Below are 18,699 nucleotides of genomic sequence, written 5' to 3' on the forward strand. Positions count from 1 at the left end.
GTTACGTCCAGTCAAAGGCAACTATGGGGTTGTGGCGCTCATCTCGCTTTCAGGCCGAGGGAGCCAGTGTTTATCCGCAGACAGTTTTCCGGGTTATGTGGCCAGCATGACTAAACTGCTACTGGTGCACGGAGGACTGTGACGAGTGCCAGAGTGCATGGAAACGCCGTTCACCTTCCCGCTGCAGCGGTACCTATTTATATCCTCACACTGGCATGCTTTTAAACTGCTAGGTTGGCAGGAGCTGGGGCCGAGCAATGGGAGCTCACCCTGTTGCGGGGATTCGAACTGCTGACCTTCTGATCAGCAAGCCCAAGAAGCTCAGTGGTTTAGACCACAGCGCCATAGAAATTTAATAATAATAATAATCTCTTGTCCTGGAGGACCACTGTCACCCAATGAACAGTACTAAGCTAGCTGGACTCAGAAAAAGACAGCTTCATATGTTCACAAAGAATTTTGAGCAGCTCCTAAGCTGCAACAGAGGAACACCATTTGTACATCAAGGTACACAATGTTTCTAGTATTTTTAAGTGGAAAAGATGGAAAGAGTGGTCATTAAAATTCATGCCACTGCCTTCTGAGTACAACACTCAGCTACCAGACTACTGCATAAGATGAGAAGTGTTCTGTTTTACCTTTACTTCACAAACTTTGCCTCCTTACCCTATTTCTGTGCTGTTTTGTACACATAAGCTAAGTGTTGTGCATAGGTCATGTGCCTCAGATGTATTAGATGCTATATGCAGTATTCAAAAATCCCATTGTTTCAGGTGCATTTTGCGAAAGGGAATTCCATTAACGCGAGCAGTTTCTGAGCTCTGGGCACAGTACTGCGCCTGAGATTTCAGATTAAAACTGCAGAGTGGAAGGAAAGGAGGACCTTTTTCTGCCTCCCCACTTTCAGCCACTCTCAGAAGAATGGAGAGAAGAGCCTCCTGAAAATATTAGGGGAGTGGGCAGGGGAAGGACTAGACCATGTAAAAAATTGAACATAATATTTTAGCTGCATTCATTCATTTTCAGCTTTGTATTCTTGTTATAAAAAAGTATGCCTTGACATTCCATTGTTGCGCCCATAACCTAGGTTTAAGGTACCATTTGGCTCCTACCTTTCATATCTCAGTTGCTAACACTGTCTATATGGGCAGTCATAATTATTGAAGCATATTATTGATACAGCAATGCATTCCTACTGAATGGCGCAGGATACCTTGGTGTGAGTAGCAACAGTCATAAGACAGACTTTTCACTGTTTCTTTCATGTCTGTCGTGTACCGTATTTTTCGCCCTATAAGACGCACCAGACCATAAGACGCACCTAGTTTTTGGAAGAGGAAAACAAAACAAAAAATATTCTGAATCTCAGAAGCCAGAATAGCAAGAGGGATCGCTGTGCAGTGAAAGCAGCAATCCCTCTTGCTGTTCTGGCTTCTGGGATAGCTTTGCAGCCTACATTCGCTCCATAAGACGCACACACATTTCCCCTTACTTTTTAGGAGGGAAAAAGTGAGTCTTATAGAGCAAAAAATATGGTATTCAGCTGCTAGGGACAAAGTTACCCAGAGTGTTAGAAGATTTGCTAAGTAGTCAGCTGATCTTTACTCAGTAACGCAAGTGCAGGAGACATATGTTCATCCCAATGGAGAGATAGAAAAGAAACACATTCAGTAGGCACAATGGATGCTTGGGTATGGATGACATATTTATAAATGTGTTTACTTAATTTATATCCCACCCCCCTTCCTCCAACACCTCTTGTGAGGTAAGGATGGACACAGAGAGGGGCTCATTGCCAAGTGTGGATTTGAACCTTGATTAACTCCATGGTGGTTATATTCTAGAATTATTATGTCTACAGAATGTACTTGGGATTCAGATCAAATGACAGGATTTAGGCATGTTAAAGTAAGGTTCAACTGGCTTGCTAAGTTACAACACTGTTGCACACACATGCACTGAAGAAACATCCTTCCTAATGCACAGACTTCACCCCAGGATGACTTAACAAAAAAGAACCAGAATGGGTCAACCAGATGTCACAAAGTCACTTCCCTCAGGATGACACGTCAATCAATTGCTATCACTTCCCTGCACTGTGGTGTATAGTATTCACTTTGATCTAATGTAATAATCTGCTGGTGGAATTGCCTGCAGTTAACTGTACGTCTCTGCATTGTTTACTGCTCTCAATTCCAGAACACTGATGAACAGAGCACATTCTTTTTGTTTCCCAGTGAGTAAGCTGCCTGTACAGTAAACAACCCTACCTTCTAGGGAAGCATCCACAGTAAGACCCATTTCCATAACCATAAATCGACTTGCTCAATTCCAATATGGGCCACAAAGATGAACCGTGTAACGTAACGAAGAAAAAAAGAGACCAAAGGTATAATGAGTGCTAAGCAACAATTAATATGTATCCTCTGATTAATACAAGAGGTAAACATACTTCAGAGCAACCCAATAAAACCTGTGTCATGATGGCTCAAAAATGAAGTTTTTGCTCTGAGGTCAAAAATCACAGTACAAATGGTCGTTTACCTTACATTCCATAAGATCTACCTTTAATAATCCTGAGTAAGATATATTTAGAGAATTCCTGCCAAGATCTGAAATTGCCTACAACAATTTGCAGATAACTACTCAATTAAAAATTTCTCAACCTGCAATGGTATCATCCTGCTTGCTTGATTTTAGAAGATATGTGTTGGGTTAGTCCAAGGGCTAAGGGAGCGCCTACTGAGTCAATCTACAAGTAGCATATTTATAACCACATACAGTGGTGCCTCACAAGACGAAATTAATCCGTTCCGCGAGTCTCTTCGTCTTGCGGTTTTTTCGTCTTGTGAAGCACAGCTATTAGCAGCTTAGCGGATTAGCGCTATTAGCAGCTTAGCGGCTATTAGCGGCTTAGCAGCTTAGAAAAAGGGGGGGAGGGAAAAAACTCGCAAGAACTTGCCCGACGTTTCGTCTTGCGAAGCAAGCCCATAGGGAAATTCGTCTTGCGAAGCACCTCAAAAGACGGAAAACTCTTTCGTCTAGCGAGTTTTTCGTCTTGCGAGGCATTCGTCTTGCGGGGCACCACTGTACTGCTTTAACAGCATTGACTTCTCAGTATCTTTTAAGGGAATCTGGAGTGCCCTTAGGTATACTGTATTACAAGAGACTTTGATTCAATGACTCATATTTTTCCTGTAGTTGCATTGATAGGGACATCTGCAATTTATGCAAGTTATCTACTGATGCAACTCTTCTTTACAACTGGCTCAATCACAGTAAGTATGATAATGGCAATCTCTCCCATTTCTCTCAACCCACAACCTGCAATATTGCTACATAGTCTAAATTTCACTGCTGGGTTCATAGTTTAAAAATTGAGAGCACCATGCTCTTGTCCTTGAACATCAGCTTTTCTATCATCCACAAGAGGAGGAACTGTTCAAAGATTCGGATTAGAATGAATTAAGAGATGTATGACAGAGGTAAAGTCACCAACAAGATCAAATCGTAAGCAAATCTGAAGAGGCCGAATGAAACTGGTTCAAGGTAGTTCAAGTGAAACACTTTGCTGTGTTCCTGTTGTCCTTGTAATTGAATTCTATAGGAAAATCATTACTGGCAGCAGTATCTACTTGGAGGGCACAGCAGACATCGTTTGCAATGAAAACAATTGAGATGACATCATCTGCAGGTTGGTAAAAGTCTGTGAGAGCCATTTTCCAAAATAGCTGCTGACCTACAGAACTGAGAACCATGGCACCTACATCCATACAACTTATGTCAAATTTATGGTATGTTTCAATAATGCTAACTAATATATTATACTATATCAACAATAGTTAAAATATGTAGAAAGGAATTAGGAATTGAGGTGTGACCCCCAAAATAATCATTAAGCCACCCAAATTACATATCCTCACCTCCAAGAGATAGGAGTGAATTGTGTCTGGTCCAATGCTTTGGGAGCAAAATACTGCATAGCTCTAGTATGTCAAAAAGAATTAGGACCTGGGGTGTGCACCTCACATAGTCACAGTAAACCTGGGCCTATCACAAATCATACATCCAGGATGAGATGGCATCAATTTAAGACCAACCCAATACTTTCTTTTGAGTGCAAAAGGCTGACAAGTACGTAAATGGGCACACACCAATTAATTACAAAAATATGTACAAACACTCTCCTGGGGGTGTGAATGTATGGTTTGAGGTGGCCCAAGGATTCATGTGGAGGTACACATTCAGTGTTAGAAACTCAGATATATAAGCTAATCGCCAAATGGCACCGTAAACCTGGGTTATGGTCACCACAAAAAAAAATCTAGGTGCCAATTTTTCTCCAGTGGATTTTATTATTGTTGTTGATTTCCGTTCTATGCCAATTAATATTTTAAAGAAAAAACCTCAAAGTGGTTTACAGCACATTAAAACATCAAATAATAAAACAATCCAGAATAAAACAAATTTAAGCTTCAAGGAAATTACTTCAGATTCTTCTCTAAGTGACATTTGGCTTGCTCCATATTTATTTACCTACTTAATGCATATAGCTGCCTCATAGCACAAGGACTCTAGAAAGGCAGTGTTGTGTTGTTAGATTTTTGGACTAGGACCTGGGAAATCAGGGTTAAAATCCCTACTCAGTCATGAAGTTCACTGGGTGACCTTGAGCCAGTCACAGCCTCTTAATCTACCTCACAGGGTCTCTGTAGGGATTAACTGAGGTGAACCATTTACTCTTTGAAGAAAAAGGTAAGATATAAATGCAATAAATAAAAGCTCTTCTGCTTACCTGCTTAAGAAAGCTAGAGGGGCCAGCCAAATGCAGACGTCAGCCACCAACCTGGCATTCAGAGATCTCCACGTGGTCACAATTGGACCTGTGGCAGTCACAAAACATGCCTAGGGCACACACCCCTGATCCTCCTTTTTAAAAACCTATTTGGCTATTGTCAGCATAAGTTTACACCACTGACACAATTGGACCTGTGGCAGTCACAAAACATGCCTAGGGCACACACCCCTGATCCTCCTTTTTAAAAACCTATTTGGCTATTGTCAGCATAAGTTTACACCACTGACAGTGCCTTGCATCCACGCAAAGTCCTGAATCATACACAATTCACTTCCATGTCACAGAGAACACTCTCCTTGAGTTGTGAATGGAAGTTAATCTGACATCAATCAATGGTATCAAGGGGAATTTGCCTTAATGGAAAAGCTTACGGAACAAATTATCGTCTTCACTACACAAGTGTGTGCTCACAGTTTCACTGAAAACTGCTTACAGCTACAGCTCCCAAGCGAGGACAGTCTTTAATAAGTGACCATTCACCTAATGACCAAATGGCTAGATAGTTTACCGGTAAATTGTTGCAGTAGTTTTAGGAAGTACCACAAGTGCTTTCAAAAAGGCAATAATATAAGACCCTGCTAAAAATCAAAAAACATAAAAGCCATAATTATTCTGTGCTTGCCAGTTATGATTGCCAGAACTTGACATACAATTTGGCAACTATTGGCGGGGGGGCGGGGGGGCCTCAAGGAATTATATTCAAAACAAAGGCAACCCAAAATTCAGAAGAGGCAAAATATTCTACACAAAGAAATATACTGAAACACAAGGTGAGGCTTTGCAGCTAATCAGCAGGTATTTGGCAAACAATATCTGGTGTTTGCATTACTGTAACAGATGCCAGCACTGTGATAAGTAGACATTTTTTTTCACTTCTATGAGGTTTTCTAACATTTGAGTTTATGGTCAGCCACTAAAGTCACGACACTTCAAAACCAAAGCATTTGAGTTTCTACTTACAGTGGTGCCCCGCAAGACGAACGCCTCGCAAGACAGAAAACCCGCTAGACAAAAGGGTTTTCCGTTTTGGAGGCGCGTCGCAAAACGATTTTCCCTATGGGCTTGCTTCGCAAGACGAAAATGTCTTGCGAGTTCCTGTGGGGGTTTCCCCCTTCCCCCCCCTTTCCTAAGCCGCTAAGCCGCTTATCAGCTGATCCGCTGATAAGCCGCTTAACAGCTGATCGCTAAAAGCCGCTAAACCGCTAATAGCGCTAATCCGCTAAGCTGTCAATGGGCTTGCTTCGCAAGACGAAAAAACCGCTAGACAAAGAGCCTCACGGAACGGATTAATTTCGTCTTGCGAGGCACCACTGCACAGTCTCTTTCTGGGACATTTTCACATTAAAAATGCTACTTTGTCATCACCAAGAACAGTTCTCAAGTCTATCCCTCAGCTGTGGAATTCGCGGTCTAACCACAGCACCCTTAACACTGTTACAGTCTCTTCCCAAACCACATTTCCATCCTTACTTTCCCCCCAGCCTGCAGTCTATTAATTCAGAGCCCTCTCAGATCTAGCCCTCGCCCTCTTCCATCTGCTCCTCAGAATCTGCAATTTTCACCCACTCACCCAACTTGTGCCTGTTTCCCCTCTCTTGGCTCATTTGTACTCCTCCACTAACGAAGTATTCACACCTCTAATCCTCAGCCCTCTTGCCTCTCTTCAAGCCCAGTGTTCCTGCTCTTATGCAGCTGAACGCCTCTGGGAGAGAATCGAACAACTGAGCAGTTTTGGCCATTGTAAAAGTCATCCTCTCCTTTCTGCTTGCCATATGACTCATCAAGAATACAGCGGTACCTCGGGTTAAGTACTTAATTCGTTCCGGAGGTCTGTTCTTAACCTGAAACTGTTCTTAACCTGAAGCACCACTTTAGCTAATGGGGCCGCCGGAGCACGATTTCGGTTCTTATCCTGAAGCAAAGTTCTTAACCTGAAGCACTATTTCTGGGTTAGCGGTGTGTATAACCTGAAGTGTATGTAACCTGAGGTACCACTGTACTGCTATGATCCACACCAACTCTAGGAATCTTCAGCATCTCTTCCATCCTTTGAAGCCCTCCCTCCACATTGAAGGGTTTGCCTGATAAAAATAAAATAACCCCCTATCTAACTCTCTTTCCTTGTAGTCCACACTTCCCTGAATCCTTTTCTCTTTCCTCCCATCTAGTTCATTATTCCACTGTTATCTTCCCCTTTGATTCTATCTACCTTCTCCCATTATTCCTCCTCAATCAAATACACTGTGAACTTACCTGAGATCTTCGGATGAAGGGCTGTATACAAATTTAATAAAATAAATAAATATGACACTTTTCTCTGCCCCCCCCCAATCTCATCAGCACATTCCTTCCCTTGTGCATTTAGACACACTAACACTTTCCACCCTCTCCAAAAAGGACGCCCCCTTGACCCAACCTGCCTCTGCAGCTACTGCTCAACTTCTCTTGTGTTCTTTATCTCTAAACTCCTGGGATGCATCACTTACACCTACTGACAACTCTCTCTACCACAGCTTCTCTTGACCCCATAACATCTGACTTCTGCCCTCAGCATACCTGTAGATCAGCCCTTCACTGATGATCTCCTCACTGGCAACTATCTTTGCAGCCTATGGAACAACTGATGGTTCTCTCTTGCATGACTCACTTCATGCCCTAGGTTTCCATGACTCCCCTCAGCCGCTTCTCTTCCTGTTGACGCAATTGCTCATTCAACTTTTCCACAGGGAAGGGAAGCTCTTCCTTTGCTTTCCCCCTCTCCATCATGGTCTGTTGTGACCTCCGCATATACTCTCCCCTTAGTGACCTCATCTCATACCAAAACTTTCAATATCAACTATATCAGGGGTGGGGAACCTCAGGTGGGAGGGAGCAAATGTGACCCACCACACTCTCCGTCTGACCATCAAGACTCTACATAGGCCACTCCTCTTTCTCAGCCACACCCATTTTCCCATACCAGCCCTGCTTCGCACACCCCTTAAGTGTTTTTGCCTGGCTGAAATGTGCCCTTGAATTTTGGCAGTGTTTCTTGGTTGCCCGGATGGTGGGTAGAGAGTAACCTATGGTACAATGCTAAAATTTACACTTTTTGGCTTTGGTGCCACCCACCAATGCCATGTGACTCCTGGAAAGTTGTCCAGATGAGAATGTGGCCATTGGTCTGAAATAAGCACTCCAGACCTATGTGCTTATGACACCTACCTCCACATCAGAACTCCCTCCTCTATTCTCAGAACTCTGCCTACCTGTCTGTTATTTCTGCTTAATATTTAATCACGGTGTCAAACACAGTGAGGGTTGAGAATTAACCTCCGTCGTCTTTCCTCCCAAGACCTCCACTCCTCATATATTTTCTATAACCACCAACAGCATCACTATCCACTATCATCCCTCACCTTTGGCATTCACATTCAGCTCAGCACCATAACATGTCACTTTACAACAAGGGCAAAAATAAACCCCTTTCTCTTTGACCCCCCAACAAAAACTCTAGTTCTCACACTAGTAACTTCTCATCTTGTCTTCCACGGTCACACTTCAGCCTCTTCACTTCTATCCAGAACTTTGCCACCAAAACCATTTAGCTCACTCATTGTTCTGATCACATGATGCGCCTTCAGCAGGTCCATGTTTGCTCCAAACCCAGCATAAACTCCTCATTCTTGGCTTCAAAAACCTCCATAGCTATGCCCCTAATCCCATTCTCTTTGCTCTTGTATTCTAGTCTTTGACTCTGATTTATTACAATAACTAAAAATCATTTTTCCCCCATCCCAAAACAATTTCCTTTTCTCCTCCACCTTCACCACCCTCAGCCATCTGAAGGTCTCCAAACATCCTTAGATGCCTACAGTTTCTCCCTTGTTGCCCCTTTTCGCTAGAATGGCTTTCTTGAATTTCTAAATGATGCCTTCTGTCTTCTTTCAAACCCATTCTAAGTGCCCACATTATCCATAAAGTCTTCAGCACATTTACCCTCTCCTCCACCCGATTCCAAATGTTATCTATCACTTCAAATTTCTTACTGAAAGCTTTTCACTACAGGGATCTCTCTTGTTACTTAAAAATGAACTATGATCGTGCTATAAAATGTTGTTGTTGTTGTTGTTGTTGTTGTTGTTGTTGTTGTTGTTGTTGTTCCAGGCATATCTTCACAAAAGACAGAAGTCTTGAGAGTAAACTACAATAAATGTCCCAAATTTCTTCACTTTAAATACCAACTTCACATCAACAACATCTCATTCTGACACTACAGTACATAATTTGAAAGGCTGTGTGAAATCTTTTTCAGGGGGACTATTCTTCACACTCATACAAAGGCACAAAATCTCTTTGCCTACTGAATAACAGGGTTCCTCAATAGAGTTTATGAAATAGAAAACTTAATTTGGTTTTATGGAAATTATTTGCAGGTTTTTTCCAGCCAATATATTGCTATGCAGGACAATGGAAAGGGTAGTCTTCGGCTGGTGCCGTCATTCCATCCCACCTCCTAGTTCAGATTTAACACCCCCTAGTTTGCAGATTTACCGAATTAAGGAAAGGATGAGTTTCCATCAATTGCAACGGCTTGCTCTGTATACTGTTCAAACTAATCTGTTTGCTTTCTGTTTGTGTTAGATTAGAAATCTTTGGGCAGAGACTAAGCTAATATTTTGTAAAGCGCTCTACTCAAAACACTACTCAAATAAATAATAATCTCCAAAATCAGAAAATATTAAGCAGGTGCCAAGCCTTGATGGTTTTACAAACAGAAGCCAAGTAGAGTAGGCCCTTTATTGTACAGTGAAACTCCCAATCCCAAAAAGCAGATTTGTAGTAGAGACTTGTAAAAACACTTTATACCCTTCTACCCAGCCAAATACTATATCCAAGGGGAAGGCTATCACAGAAAACAAAGGTGAGGGGACAAGCAGGACACTTGCAGAGCCAAGTTCAAACTCCAAGGAAACTGCAATTTATTCCCAGCCAACAGCAGAATAGCGTACACAAATGGAAATAAGGAACTTTAAAGGGAATTCTAATGGGTTATCCTTAGATTTCCTCTGTGATGGAATCCAGGGCAAACCCTGCTGACTTACGGAGCTTGTTTACATGTGGCAGATTAATTACTGCCAGTACTTTGCCAGCATTTAAGAAAGACTCAGATGCAACTCAACCCGTACAATATAGGTCAGAAGGCACTTGCCCTGAAAGAACTCTGAACTTTACCCCATGTAAACCTAAGCGGCAACAGATCACTTGGGCGTTTATTATGGACTAGTGACAGAGGAATTATGGACTATTATGGACTAGTGACAGAGGAATATTTGCCAACCAGCAAATATTTGTTTTCCTTAATATGGACCTCACCTTACCCATGGGAATCCATCTAAAATTGGTATGTAGAAACCCATGGAAAAACATTTTTGCTGCTTAATAGCAAAGAGGCAAATGTTACAAAATTTGCACACATCCTCCCCTTCAAAATACGAAGCCCAGCAGGATTGTAACTACTAACCACAACCATATAGAGCTTCCTATAAAACAATCAAATTGAGCCACAAAGACAAAGCTTGTTTCTAATTGATAATAACATGGGTTTTGGGGTTTAGTTTTCAACAGATTATTTCATAGCAACTTACAAGCAATTCTTTTTGTTTGTTTGTTTGTGGTGTATACACATACACACACACCCCTCTTACATAACATAGTTAATTCTACAATACTTAATAAAATATCAAATCTGGCTTGTAATGCCAGGCACAGACAAGTTGAATAAGATGGCTTTTCCCCTCCCTAAGGTTAAAGTCATACAAGTATTTAAAATTTAACAGACCCTGTTATGGCAGGCAGGATAATTAAAATAGTTCTAGGCAAATTACATCCCTACATGGTTCTAAAATTACATGCACAAAGCTTGCAATAAGACTAAGGAGGATGAAAGATTATACGCCAGGAAGGAAATAATGCCTAATAAATATCAGTTATATAAAAGGGTTACTTCACCAACCAATTCCAACTTTCCCTACACATCCTTATATAGCTTGCTTAATTGCAAGCCATCTTGCAGGACAAGCACTGGTATGTTGCATTTCAAAAACTCATGCTGGCGTCTGTTACCTTCAGCTACAGAAAGACTATCATTTATTAGGAAAAACCTGGCAGTAAAAACTATCTTCCCTGAATAAAACCCATTTCATTTACTGTACAAACAAATTTACTACACATACTATAGACTATATATTTCAGATACGTACTACACATATTTGTATTCTGCTAGAGTAAAGTTTACTTCCAATAATAAGACAGTGATGCTTGAGGTTAAGGTAGTTTTCAACCAAACAGAAGATCCTATCTGCCTCCTTTCAGCTCAATTTATTTCTTGAAAATAGATGCTATAAAGTACTTTTTACAAAGGGGAGAGTCCTCCCCATTATGAATCAGAAAACTGTCATAGAACGGCCTCTCATTCTTTTCTACTTCCATAGAAGATGTACGATTTTTAAAAATTCTATAAAAGTTTATCAAGAGGGGGGAAACCCATTATTAAAAACTTACTCAATGCTTTGAAGCTGTTTCAAAGAGAAGCAAAGTTAATTCTTCAAGTAACTGCCTTGCTAGTCACAAATGCATTCCTTATGTCTAAAATAGATACCCTATCATATTCACACCTCAGGAGCAGAGATCTCAAGCAAAGTGAACTGTTCTAAAACTTACAGAGCGAGCTCCAGATAAAACTCCCGAGAGAACTGCAAAACAAGGCAACACTCATAAGCATCAACCAAGAGTTTCTACTCAAGGTGAAAACATGCCTCCTCTTAACAGGACACTCTGTTGAGGGTGGTTACTGAAACACAGCGCAGCGTCATGATTACTTGAGTTAAGCCAATCCAAATGAAGCTCATTTATAGAGAGCTCTTGTCAATCCGTCCCACCTCCTCCCCACAAAGCATGAATACAAAAGGGAGAGTTGATTATGCCTCTCCGTTTAGGGTTTCTTTAAGAAGAAAAAAATCAGTTCACACAGACCAGCAATATTTAGCAAGTGTTGCATACTGAAACTACATATGAAAAAATAATTCAGTGCTTGAATTGGATTGCACAAAATAAAAGGCTAGGAAAATGCACATTTTTACATTTTGTCCAGACATGCGGTTGCAAACATTACATTTAACAGTCAGAATTATTCTAATTTAATAAAAGGAAAATGTTTAGAATGCACATGCAAACACAGATTATTTAAAAAACCTGCCTTTGTCTTTAAAGTTCTTGCTATGTCACAGTGGTGGCAAACCCTAGTGTGATACAATAGCCATGAGGCTCACTGGGTGACCCTGGGACAGTCAGTCACTCTGCCAGACCTACCTCACAGGGTTGTTGTGAGGATAAAATGTGGAAAGGGAGAACTGTATGTGGCACCTTGAGCTCCTTGGAGGAAAGGCGGGCAAAAAATGTAATAATAGGTAAATAAAATGAAAGTTACATGAGCTTCATAGCTGTCTCAATGCTTTGGGGCACAAAGGGAAATTCTAGTGAGTGAACACATTTACTCATTTTTAGATTTGGAAATCTAAGTGAGCTGTTTATTAAATAAGAGTATTTTATCCCATTATGATACCATTAAAATGCACATGACAACTGACATAGTTCAAATTGCAAATGGGGAATATGTAGGCCTAACACACATCATGCCAGTTTAAATCTTGGTTAACCATTTGACGTTCACAAGCAGCATGTGGCCATTTCAAGACAAACTGATTGCTCCTGGGTTAACTTGGCATCATAATCAGGTACATATTAGCAGAGGGGTAACCATGTTAGTCTCTCACAGCAAAAAAAAAAAAAAAAAAAAACCCAAGAAATATGCTTGCAGCATAAACTTTCATGGGCCAGGGTCTACTCAACACAATTAGTGCATCAAAATTGAACTGAATATTTTAGCAAAAAATACTACATTCCTTGCTGCACCACATTCTATACACAGAATTAGGATAATAAATCCAAAGCACACATACTGCAAGTTGGAGCACATCTATAGCAGAAACAAAAGCAACAAAAAGCCCATTTGTTCTTTTAGTATCCAACCAAAGACACCTTCCTGCATGTGGAAAGTGTTTTCTCTTCTCTAGGATGTTTATATCTCGCTCCAATATATTGCTTAAGAAAATCGAAACCAACATTCATAGTTTTTGTGTGTGCATGAGAATTTGTATAGTATTGCTGCTCAGCTCTACAACCGATACAATTACAGTGGTGCCCCGCAAGACGAACGCCTCGCAAGACGGAAAACCCGCTAGACGAAAGGGTTTTCCGTTTTGGAGGCGCTTCGCAAAACGAATTTCCCTATGGGCTTGCTTCGCAAGACGAAAATGTCTTGCTAGTTCCTGCGGGGTTTTTTCCCTTTTTCCCCCCTTTTCCTAAGCCCTAAGCCACTTATCAGCTGATCCGCTAAAAGCTGCTAAACCGCTAATAGCGCTAATCCGCTAAGCTGTCAATGGGCTTGCTTCGCAAGACGAAAAAACCGCTATACGAAGAGCCTCACGGAACGGATTAATTTCGTCTTGCGAGGCACCACTGTATTTTCAGGCAGCAGGCTTCAAGACCTGAGACACACTTGCAACCCTACCCACAACATAGGATCTGAATCCTCACACATGTGGCTGTGCTTCCTTTTTCCTTCTCCCTGCCCCAGGACTGTCTGTGACTATTATATCTTCTACAGATTCTTTTACAATTAAATCAGGTTGCAAACTGTCTACAAGTTATCATGTATCAGTATCGTTCCTCTGCACCACCACATGAAATTCTGCAACATAAGGTGGAATAACCCCCTACTGTATCCTGGAGGACACACAAGAGTCTCAGCTAAGGCATGGACTCTAGTATCATATGTTAGTGCTGCAAGGTGGTACTGAGCCACACCTTTGTGACTGAATTATAACACAAATACTCTCTCTTTGACAAGGAAACAGCAGTGATGATTCCGCATCAAACTTCTGGCAATGCTGCAACCCAGCACTTGGAAGGACAGCGCATTAATAATGGTATTTTTGACACAGGTGCAGTTTACGATACTCTTCTACAGATCTTCGGTTTCAGCCTGCCAAGAGTTGAAAACAATTTTTCAACCTTCCACTACCAACATTAAATCCCTAAATGAAATCATCCTCCCATTTAAAGAGTGAGAAAGCCCTATTCAGGCTATAAATTCCCACAAGCTTCAACTCGTCCATCTGGTCATTAAATCCAGTGACAGAACCAACAATCAAAGGAGACTATGTTGCTAGAAAAGAACATTTGTTTGATTTAAAAGAATGTGTTTAATTCTAACCAATCAAGACAAACTTCAGCCACATGAACCCACTTAGTCCTTTAATAGCAGTATTGCGGGAAGACTCTAAAAAGTTCCCACAGACAACAGATATCAAGGTTTAGTTTTATCCCTAAAATTACTACATGTACAGCAAAATAAAAACAAACGTTTTTATCAAAGAGCAAACAGGGAATGAAAATATTTCAGAAGTTTGTAATTATCAGACCCCAAGACGTGGGAAAGTACATCAGGAAGGCATATTCTGTTAATGCAGCATAAAACAGGTTTCTCAAGGCAGAAACTGCCAAAAAGTAGAACTCAAAAACTGATGCCAATCTACAGCAAATACAGCAACCAAAATTTACAGAAAATACATACTTATTTCAATACATACCTAAAATAAACATGTGTTACACAATACATTTTCACATCAGAAATATTCTGTTATTATTGTGCTTTTGTAGAAAAAATATTCAAGGTAGTATAATGAGGAATGACTCAACAAACAGTGTGTAAATTTTGGAAATATATATAAGAACATCTGAGGTAGTGGTGGAGGTGGGATAACAGGGTTTTGTGGTGCAATAATTTAAAATGTGGCCCCAGCACCCTTCAGCAGGAATCCTGCCACTCTGCTTAAAGCCATACCCTAAGTTACCTATCAACTTATAGGAGTGCATCTTTGAGGAGAGGATGGTTGGCCAAACCGTTGACCCTCTCCCCCCCCACACACATTACAGTAGTGAAGTGCCCACTGACTGAGCCGGGGAATATATCTCTTCATGCTGGGTTGACAACTAGGGTTTCAGGTACTGGAATTCAGAGGACTAGATTTGGTCCCATGGCATCCAGCTGTTATCCCTATGGCAGACTCGTCTATTCTGGGATCCTACTACATTTATAAAAACCACAACTACATTTTCCAGAGTCACTGCAACAACCTACATTGGAAGCAGGTACATTCAGCAGAGACCAAGTGAGTCAGTGATCAGATACCAGTATACAATTTCAGTTCTATAGAATTCATTAAAGCCACATCACTTCAAAGTTCCAAAGAAATACAGAACTTTCTTTCACAAAAATGCCATTAGATCAGAGCATTAAGAGATTACGGAGGCTTGTATGTGTAACAAACCTTGCATGACTCTCAGCTTCCAACAGAACCTTAATTTTTCCTATACGTTGGTAAACTTATCGTTTGGATATCCCCAACAACATAAGCTGTTGCTCCTTTAGTTCAGTGTAAAAAAGGCACCATCCAAAGTTGCAGTCAATGGAGAGCACTCACTACCTTCAAGCTTTTTAAATAAGAGGCGGGGGGTCATTCAGTGACATTCAGTGACATTCAGTTTATGAATGTCATTTTCCTAGTGTTTAAAATGCACCATAGAATTTTGGATGAAACCTGTTTCTGAAGACATGCACTGCATTTGCAAAATATTGCCAATTGGCTATTCTGTCAACTCTTGGTGTATATTTAATCATTTGGATCACAACATGCTCTATATGTGCACAAGTCCATATTCCATCTGTACTTGGGATGCATTGATTTCTCTGGATTTTGCATGTTCATAAAAATGAGATTTGCAAACTGCATTGACCAAGTTGTCCAAGGTACAAGAGTAACAGCTGTTTTTTTCCTGAAGCAATGGCAGATAACACACAACGGTGCAGAAGGCATAAATGGAATTTCCAGAGAGCAAAGGAAAATGCCACCATTTATAAGAGATGAAGAGTCAACTTTAAAAAGTGCAGTGTGTTACAGATTCTGATGTCCCTGCTCAATAACTGGAGTTATATGTCTCCACTTTGCCGATTTCCTCTCAGAGTGTGATCCCCAAAACATCCAGTGCGTTTAATGACCGCTTGAATCAGCTTCTTGATTTTGTGCTTCTCCATTCCAACTTGTTCCAGAGGTGCTCCCCTTCATGATACCTGTATCTCAAGAAGCAAAACAGGAAACATCACCAGAAAGAAGGGTGGTTCTTGTCTTTGAGTCTTGCATCAATCTTTTGACATTTTAAGGGGGAAATACAGTGAACCCCACATAACTGTGCACATGTATAGCTTCCCAGCCCGAGTTTTTGTTCTCAGAGTTTCTATGAACAGAATTACGGTCGATTTTACCCCTTCCCAAAGTTGCTGAAGAATGTCCTCCTAACTCAGCAGAACTTTCGTGCATGCTAAGGAAGAAAACAAATCAAGCTATATGACAACTACAGAATGTAGTTGAAGGTAATTTTAGGAGGCATCTTTAAGAGCTTACGTTATGGCAACCACTTGCTGACACTTAGAATATTACATGCAGAGGAATGGATGACATTGGAATGGTTCCCTTGCAATGGAGAACTACAGGGAACCAGCTCTCTGGATGGTTAGCACTGCATGCAGTGAAATTAAGTGACTACAATTTGGTTAAGAATCTTCAATATAAAACAACCACATTTTGATCCACTATCAGGTTGTCTTTCTTTAAGCCTGCAGTATTCAATGATGTGCCAAAATACAAGAGCGCAGAGTCCTCCTCAGTTCACAACTAGTATCACATTACATAGCTTTCTATAGCCATTCCAACAGGTTAGAGGCAGAGTTGGAACTGCAGGGTCTCATCAGCCGCTTAGCTGTGAGATCAGCAACACTTGGCTCCTCCTCTCCTTGAACTTTCCCCAGTCCAACTGGTCATTATGGAAATTATGTGACTAAGAACTAGTGTCCCAATGTGCTTTCCCCACTCCTTCCTCCCAATCTCTTTTCCTTTGGTGTCATGCCTTTCAAATGATAAGCCTTAAGGGCATGAACTGTCTGGGAGGGTCCCTCGCCCACTGAAGAGCGGGGGGGGGGGGGAGGATTTAGTTAAATAAATAAATAAAGATTGTAAAGAGCAAAACCTTAAAGAAACAGACAGCTGTCTCATAACAAGAAAAATAAATAGAAGCTGCTTTTGAATTCAGGGTGGTTTGGCATGTTCCCTTATTTTGGTTTGGTCTTTGATGATAATAAAACTAGAGGGTCAAGGATCAATTACTTACTCTTAACCACCGCGGTCTTGTTTTGCAGTGTAACTACAAACAAACTCTATTTCCATTTGTTCATTCAGTTATAAAGACAGAAACCTAATGGTAAAGGCAGGCATTTTACTATGCTTTGTCCATCTGGCACTGTGATGGCTGAACAGAGATACCATTTTAGCCTTGGACCCTCACCCCAAGATAAAATTACACCAACACACTGTGCTAGCAAAATAGGCTTTTATTTGAAATAAATTTATCAAATAACTAGACATGGATCTGAATTGGTCCCAAAGAACATTAGCTCAAATAGGTATTGTTTCTACTTAATATGACTCAGCCCAAGATAAATGTTAAGACAGTTTTCACATAAGATACTAAAATAAAAGTTTTGAATTTTTCTTGTGATATTTGTACCATGTAGGAAAATTGTTTACATAATTTATATATCACACCTGCAACATATCTTTTTCCCCCCAAGGTAGCCAACAGAATAGTAAGAAACAAAAATACAATTTTAAAACAAATAAAAAGCATATAAACTAAGAGAGAGAAAGAAAATAAACTAAAGCAGCAATAGTCCAATAGGCTGAAAAATCAAATTACTCCAAGTTAGAAAGGTTTACATTACCAGTTCTTAAACTCCTGGGAAAACAGAAACGTTTTTGCATGGTGGCTAAATGATAGTAACAAGACCTCTAGGCAGACCTTCTTGAGGAAGGGCACTCCAAAAGTGAGGTCACCACCCCACACTTCAGACGGTACGGGGCACCCAGAGAAAGGCCTCAGACAACAATTTCAGGGGACAGACAGATTGAAACAGGAGAAGGTAGTTCTAATACCTGGATCCTTAAACCACAAAGGGTTTTGAACATTCAGAACAGCACTCTGAATAACTTGGAACAGGGTGGATTTGATTTAAATCAAATCAATTTAAATCACAATTTAAATCACTAGTCAGTAAGACTTGATTTAAATCACTAGTCAGTAAGACTTGATTTAAACCTTTTTTTTTTAACAGACTCATTTTTGCTGGAATAATCTTAATATTTACAAGCAGATGAAGGTTTCGTTTTTGGAATAATAAATTTTCAGAGTAATTTTCACAGTTATATCAAAAATTACTGATTTGGTTATACTATTAGAAATACATAGACAGATAATTATGAAATTATTGTGACGTTTAATAAGTTAACTGTTTATATTTGGACAACTTTTCTGCTGTACTTTATTGGAAGGAGAAAAATAATCATTTCCTTAATAACAATTTAAACAATTTACTTAACTGAAACAGTAACATTAGAGCATATGTATCCATGTTTGTTAACTGATGTGGTTAAACGGGTTTAAAAGAAAACCCACTTAGACTGAGTTTTAGGACACATGAAAAACTTAAAACAAACCCTTATTTCCTGATGAATAGCCTTTGGACTACAATGTAACTTAAATGGAAAACTATCTTTAGAAAGATTTTTCCTCCAAAAGCATTTTATTTTAAAAATCCAACTTAATTTTTTTTTAAAAAAATCTATTTA

The 18,699-nt window shown here is 40.3% G+C and overlaps 1 protein-coding gene and 1 long non-coding RNA gene across 8 annotated transcripts in view; one reads left to right on the plus strand and one right to left on the minus strand.

Annotated features, from left to right (window-relative positions):
* The window catches only part of SLC20A2 (solute carrier family 20 member 2), a 97,458-nt gene that overhangs the window by 58,508 nt on the left and 20,251 nt on the right, over window positions 1-18,699 (minus strand). The window contains exon 1 of one of the 7 annotated variants that reach the window (XM_079949574.1): window positions 11,561-11,877. The exons of the other annotated variants lie outside the window; for them this stretch is intronic. The gene's annotated coding sequence lies outside the window, so the exon portion shown is untranslated. Of the gene's footprint in view, window positions 1-11,560; window positions 11,878-18,699 lie in introns of those variants that run through there. 7 annotated transcript variants of the gene reach the window in all.
* Window positions 1,810-11,643, plus strand: LOC307201125. The gene is made up of 3 exons (XR_013832564.1): window positions 1,810-2,290; window positions 3,202-3,278; window positions 11,520-11,643. It is a non-coding gene; the product is annotated as an uncharacterized lncRNA (long non-coding RNA).

Source organism: Podarcis cretensis, assembly GCF_951804945.1.
Source record: "Podarcis cretensis genome assembly, chromosome: 13".
NCBI classification, from domain to species: domain Eukaryota; kingdom Metazoa; phylum Chordata; class Lepidosauria; order Squamata; family Lacertidae; genus Podarcis; species Podarcis cretensis.